General features: G+C 43.6%; 1 non-coding gene across 1 annotated transcript; it reads right to left on the reverse strand.

Annotated features, from left to right (window-relative positions):
- Positions 1-5,426: 5,426 nt before the first annotated feature.
- On the reverse strand, positions 5,427-5,528 carry LOC122805700. Its single transcript, XR_006365408.1, has one exon. It is a non-coding gene; the product is annotated as a U6 spliceosomal RNA (small nuclear RNA).
- Positions 5,529-6,885: the final 1,357 nt, after the last annotated feature.

Consider the following 6,885-nt stretch of genomic DNA (forward strand, 5'->3'; position numbering starts at 1 on the left):
GCCTGAACCATATAGGGTCGGGTCCCTGTCAGCAAACTCATTATGCTGTATAGTGCATATTCCTATCACCCTCAACTGCTTTGCCAACCTAAAGTTTACAAACTTCCACACCCTTTCAACTGCAGAAAACTTCCTAGCATTCCTCAAAGTCAAACAAGGAATAATCTCTGACCACACTAAGCACAAACTTGGGTATAACTTCCTTAAAGCCAACAGATTCTCCTTTATCTGATAAAACAACTGATGCTTTGGTGTCAAGGCCAAATCATTACCTTCCAGGTGCACCAGCAAGATTTGAGGAAGCCCCAGTTGAGTTTGTATCACTGTAAATACCTGCAACAGCTGGTTCCATTTGAGCTCTCTAATGCCATGCCATGTGACTCTCCAACTGAACCAGTGTAACCCCATCTCAGAACCATTACTCCTAACAGCAGCCCTCCTTGCTGCCCAGTACCTGTACAAATGACCTATGATGAGGATTCTTCTGCCTAAAAAAAAAAAAAACATTTGCTCCAATCTGTCATTCACTAAAACTATTTGTGCACCATTGTTTGCCTGATTACTCTTAGATGACCTTAACCAAATGTGAATGGCTCCAGGCAGTAACATAACATCATTCCAAACCAACGACCCTAACAACTCCAACACCCTAAAAGCCAAAGTACATACAAACACTCAATGTTACCCACACAACATGATCCACCGATTCCCCGAATACCCTATGCAAACCCTGTAGCAACAGCTTTAAAACCTGCCTTGTCACCGACCAACCCTTGTCCCTGTTCAAACCTTCCTCCCTACCCCATCCCTTTAACACTCGGCCCACCAACCAAGATTTAGTAAAATCCTTCAATCTCGCCACTTGAGCAAACACTAATTGCTGCCAAATCCACCATAACTGATTTTACCTCCTAACCCTGCACCCTAGCACCAGCAAAATATCGCAACAGCAACTCTTCCGACCACACACTTGCCTCCTTTAGTAATTGCATAACAAACCTGTCAAAAATCATACAATGCCCTACTGTAAGCCTTCCTGGTGGACACAGCCCAGGACTGCTACACCAACCTCCTGATCAATGCAGCCCAATCCGCCACACCTTGTCTAGCACCACCACGGGGATCTCTGCTGCCATCTGTGCCAACTGCCTAAATCTGAAAAACTGAAAGCGAGACAAACTGTCAGCAATCTCATTCATCACCACTGGTACATGCTCATCTGTGAAGGAAAAATTAATCAACAAACTTTGCAAAACCAATTTACACAATACCAACAATAAACACTCTAACTTAGCCATCTTAACATGTAAAACTCGCACAACTGCAACATTGTCAGAATTAAAAACAACCCTCCTGCCCCTCAAACATTCCTGCCACACTAATAATGTCACCCCAATTGGCATAAGCTCCAAAAAGGCAACATCCCGCTTCCATTCTTCAGGCCATTCAGGTGGCCATGGCAGCGCAAACCACTGTCCCCCATACCCAGGCCCCCTGCCAAGTCAGCGAACAGCTGTAATTCCCTTTTACCTACCCAGCCTGACTGCGAAAAGGTAATGCCATCAAATTGCTCTAAAAACTACAACCACAAAGTTAGATCCTCATGAGTTAATTTACCAATTCTCACCCAATGGTGCTTACTTTTGCCCCCTTTCAACAGGAATGCTATCAACCTAGAAAAGGCCCATCTTGGGTGAACTGCCCAATAGGCAAAATTCAATAGTCCTGAGAGTTCCATAGCATCCCTCACCTGCACCTTGTCCCTAGCCTTCATCCAAACTATCTTCCCTTTTAGCCTAGCTATCTTCTCCCCAGGCAAGCAAAACAAACCCTGTTCCACATCCACGCTCAACCCTACAAAATCTAATACCTTCGATGGACCCTCCAACTTGTGGGTGGCCAATAGAACCTCAAGTTCCTCACACATCTTCAAAAACTCATGCATAGCCACCACTGTTCCCTCCTTCCCTTCATCTACAAGCAAAAAATCATCCAAATAATGCACCCCTCTCTACTTACAGTATCTACCTGCTGCTGCCATATCCAGTGTAAAGCCATGCTAACCTTTTCAAATGTGGAGAAAGCTACTGAGCATCCCATTGGCATGGCTTTGACAAAACAAAACTTGTCCCCCACCACAATGCCCAACAACGGCCAATCCTCCTCTCAAACCAGCAAAAGGCAAAAGACAGACTCAATGTCCACTTTAAGCAACCATGGATCTTGAAAACCTCTAATGATATGGACCAAGTTATCCAATGACACATAACTCACCTTAGACTCCTTAATCGGAATGAAGTCATTGACAGACTTCCCTTCGGGGTAAGACAAATAGTGAATCAAATGGAATTCCCCTGGCTACTTTTTAGGTACCAATCCCAATGATGAGACCTTAAAACTGGCAAATGGAGGGCTATCAAACAGGCCCAGTAACCATCCTGCCTGTCACTCCTTCTCCACCAAAGTCTCCAAAATATCCTCCCTCTCCTGCACTGACCTCAAATTTTTCCCACTATTCCATCACCAACCAAGTTTGACTTAATAGGAAACCCCTTGAAAAACCCTCAATCAATTCCCCCACCATCGCTGGCTGCAGGTACTGCAGAAGCATGTCCCACAGGACATGTACCTTAATAAAAGAATGTGTCCCTGAGTCATCCCCTTGCCCCTCAAAAAGGCCCCCCCTCTGACCACAAAAAATACCCCTACCACATACCCCTTGCAACACCAGAGATGGCCCCCCTGATCCAATCTGTCCAGCAAAGGATGATGTTTGCCCCACCATCTGGCCCTCACACCTACCACACTGCACTGCTGGGTGAACACCCACACACTTTGAGCAAGCGTGCGAGAATCTGTATGCCATCTAAGCACATCTTCCGGCATTGACAGCTCAACATACTCCAACAACTCCTTCCCCCACCTTACTCCTTCTGCCAGCCACACTGAAACTGCCCACTATAGTGGACAGCCATATATGAGGGCGTCTCACCTCCCAATGAATGGACCTATCATCCACCTTCTTCTTGTGAAATTTCTGATCATACCACAACCAAGCATTTCCAGCCTGTATCCTTTGCACCTCCTGTATCGTCAAAAAGTAAGCCGAGAGCAGAAGGGCCAAAGCGCTATCCTTCTCCAACCATGCTGCCATGTATTAAACAAATCCCAAAACCCTCTCAGCTGCATTTTCCCAACTTGCCTTTGACCAAAGGCCACTAGGGCTGCCAACATGTCTTTCTCATTTGCTGCCTTGGCTTCCAACAAGTGTTGGACACCATCTGCATCAATTAGCTCAAAGATGTCCACATGCTCTCCTTCCAAATTATTTCTTTACAGTACATGGTATGTGAAGAGGTAAAAAGACTGCTGCACCCTCCTGCCCCAGTGCCTGTGTAGCCAACCAATCACCCGGTTGCATCCCAAAATCTGACCCTACCTCATCTAAACAAGGACTGGCATCTTCCCTCAGTGAAGACAAACTACCAATCATGGCTGGACTGTCCCTGCCAAAAATCTGCTCCTGAAAACCATACCCCTGTCCCATTCTGCAGGCTGCCAATGCCACCCCCTGGATGCTCCGAAGACATAGCTGCTAACTCTGCACCCAATCTATGACTCTCTCACTCCCTGCCCCTTGCTACTCTTGCTTCACCCCCCCCCCAGCAAGAACTGTAGAATCATTACCTGCTGGAGCAGCAATTGCTGAGTCCAATGTCAAGACCTCTGCTGTTGTCTCCTCACTGGGCTGTGATGGGTGTGTTCTTCTGCCTCTGGATGACTGCTTACCCTTCAATGTTTGCCATCTCTTATGATTGGCATAGCCCTGCGTCCTTGCTGTCATAGTGTCACTGTTTGGCATCTCTTGAAAAAGGTCCTCCACCTGAGCCACAGTGTTCACCCACCTCTGCCGCAAAGCTTGAACATCAGCCATATCACTAATCACCTGGAATGAGATAAGAACACTGTAGGTAAGTGAACCATGAGCAAAAAAATAAATAAATAAGTGGGGGGAGTGCTACCAGGAACTCCACTTCTTATCTGAAGTGGTACTAATATGTACTCAAATATACTCAGCAAGGGTCTGGAAATGCTCACATTGCCCTATGGCATGGTGATGAATTAGACCTTAGAGATCTATTTTCCTCACTGAGAAATTGAGTTGTACAGTGTTTACAATTTCATTCCGTCAAACTGCATTTCCATACTGCTGCTTATTTCCCCCAGTATGAGCTCCTTCATTCATCTTATTTCAATACATTTATTCAATAAGCATCTAGTATATGCATCATGGTAAAACACCATATTTAAATGAAATAATCTGTCACGTGTTGAACCCAGGCCCCTACCAGTTATAACTTACTGCATTAACCCACCATGTTACACGGTCAAGCAAACTCCCTTTGCTGATCTGTCTGTAATCTGATCATAAGATCATCCTTTTCAATATGAGTATCCATCTTTACCTTGTGTCTGTGAAGTAAGCCGGTTAACTATCGCACCATCAACCCCTCCGACATTGTCTAAAGAAGTATAATTTCTTTTTATTGCTGGCTTCCTCATCGGCTGCACATGTGGTGCGCTTAAACTTATGTGCGTAGCACACCTCACCTTACACATGGGGCAACAAATTACTTTTGTTTAGTTTGATATATTTATTTATAATATACATGTAGTGAAGAAAAACGCTACTGTGCATGCGTGGAAGCAACCATTACATGCAGCTCCTAATGCCTGCGAAAACACCACTGTTGCTCTCCATTTGTTCACTGCCTATCCCAATTTGCAACCAACAGGAAGAGTGCTCCGCATGCCCCATACCCCACAGAGTAGTCAGCATGATTTTTTATTATTATTTTATTTTATATATTTTTTTATAAACTACCGCGCATGCTCGGAAATGGCCAACACCACCACCCAAGCTAAGAACCAGGAATGGGCCATCTCTCTATCACCTTGAACTGCACCATGCCCACCCTGGTCAAGAGCACGAGTAAGGGATTCTGGGATAGCAGGTTCTGCACTGTAGAAAAGCACATATTGCTCCAACTTGCAGAAGATATATTTAGAAATCCTGGTTGTATATTCAGTCAGTATTTCAAACACCAGTGAGCATCTGGCTGTAAGTTTTCATGAGTAACTATGATGCAACCGCATCACACAGAACCCTGAGAAAGAATTTGTTTCATCATATGGAGCAGGTAACCTCTGTCAAAACAAACAATTGCAACTGCATTAGAAATAACCAAAGCCTAATTGTCTCTGCTTGTTTGGTCCCTCATTTTCAAGAAGGTGCAAGTAAGCACTAAAGGTTAAAGTTAAATACATTTAGCACTGGACACCTGGGATGCAATGCTGCTACCACAATGAGTGATTTACCTTACAGGGAGAACCATTTCCCCTTGAAGAATTCAACACACCCCTTTGAAAACATTGAATGCTTCATAAATTTCCATGTACTCCTTAAGCAGAGGCCCTGCTAACATTCTCTATATTATTCCACTTTCAGTACACTGTTCATGAAACCAAGCTCTCATCACAACCAAAGCACCCAAGGTCCTCTCTCTCCCAAATAAATCAATCCACCCAGCACACACAGAGAAAGAGGGGGAGAAGAAAAAAACTTATTAAAATCGGAAATCTGTACTCACCCCTCATTTCTTGATAATCACCCAAGGCCTACCTTACTACAAGTCAACCTCAGGTTGTCTCAGACATGATTCTGCACTCAACAAAATCACACCAAAATGTGCTTCTCAAGATGGTTCCTAACCTCAAAAAACCCTAAGACCTTCCACAACCCTACCTCACCTCCTTCCTTCATCCTTCTACTAATAAACTCTTTCTTGTCCTACCTGCATTTATAGAGCTTGTCTTTTCTGCCTATCCTTTCTAACCCCAACCTTCCTTTACCTATTCATCTACACCCCCCTTCCCCAGGTGAGGTATCTTCCACTAAAGATGTCCCATGATAAATTTGTCTGTTCCAAACATCATTTAGGCTACACATGTATGGTTCTAAATGACAATAAAGTTTACTTTGAGTCCTGAATTATAAAAGAGGTTCCTGGACATGGGGAGAAGATGACAAAATAGACAAAAATGAGGAAAGGAAGAAGAAAGGAAAATGAGAATAGCAATGGAAGGATGTAGTAGGATATTTTAAGTGTGAAAATCATACTATGAGGAAAAAGAGGTGAACCCAAAGGGAAACCAGAGGTTGGGGTAGATAGGAGATAGCACAGGAAATGAAGCAGTCAGTCACTGAAGACAAATGCTGCACAGCTCAGGAGGATTAAATTTAAATGTAATATACTGTCTGCAGCTAATAAAGCTTACCAAAACTTCAGTTATCAGTTACTTACCAAACGTGAAAGGGATTCATAAATGTACTGAAAATGACCCAGAAATGCAAATTCTTAAAGAATTAGCTAGAAAATTTTGGTCAGAATAGAACCTTGCCATAAGAAAAGGAACACAGCCTCACTTTTTATTAACAATATTAACTACATGCAAGAAGTACTGTTTAAAGCAAACATAGTGGCTCTACTTGATACAGGCACTGTGAAGTAACGTCGGGTGGCACGATGCCAGGGCACTTCTATGGGCTAGGCTTGTAAAGACTCCAGGGCCATTAGTCTAGTACACACCTATGAACCCATAGGGGGTTTATGTCAGATTATTGACTTTTCAGAAACTTGAAAAGAATATTGAAGAGACCATACGATCAAGTTTCCAAAAACTTGAACATCAAAAAAACAAAAAAAAAAAAATCTACCTTTTTTACATTTTTTTTCAGGGGGCAAGCCCCCCTACACCCTCCACTCCCCCTGCAAATTATATATACACCAACTCCAGGATCACAGTACAGTGAGGAAAAAGGTA

The sequence above is a fragment of the Protopterus annectens genome, chromosome 6.part1, assembly GCF_019279795.1.
Source record: "Protopterus annectens isolate FY-2018-M chromosome 6.part1, PAN1.0, whole genome shotgun sequence".
Taxonomy (NCBI): domain Eukaryota; kingdom Metazoa; phylum Chordata; order Ceratodontiformes; family Protopteridae; genus Protopterus; species Protopterus annectens.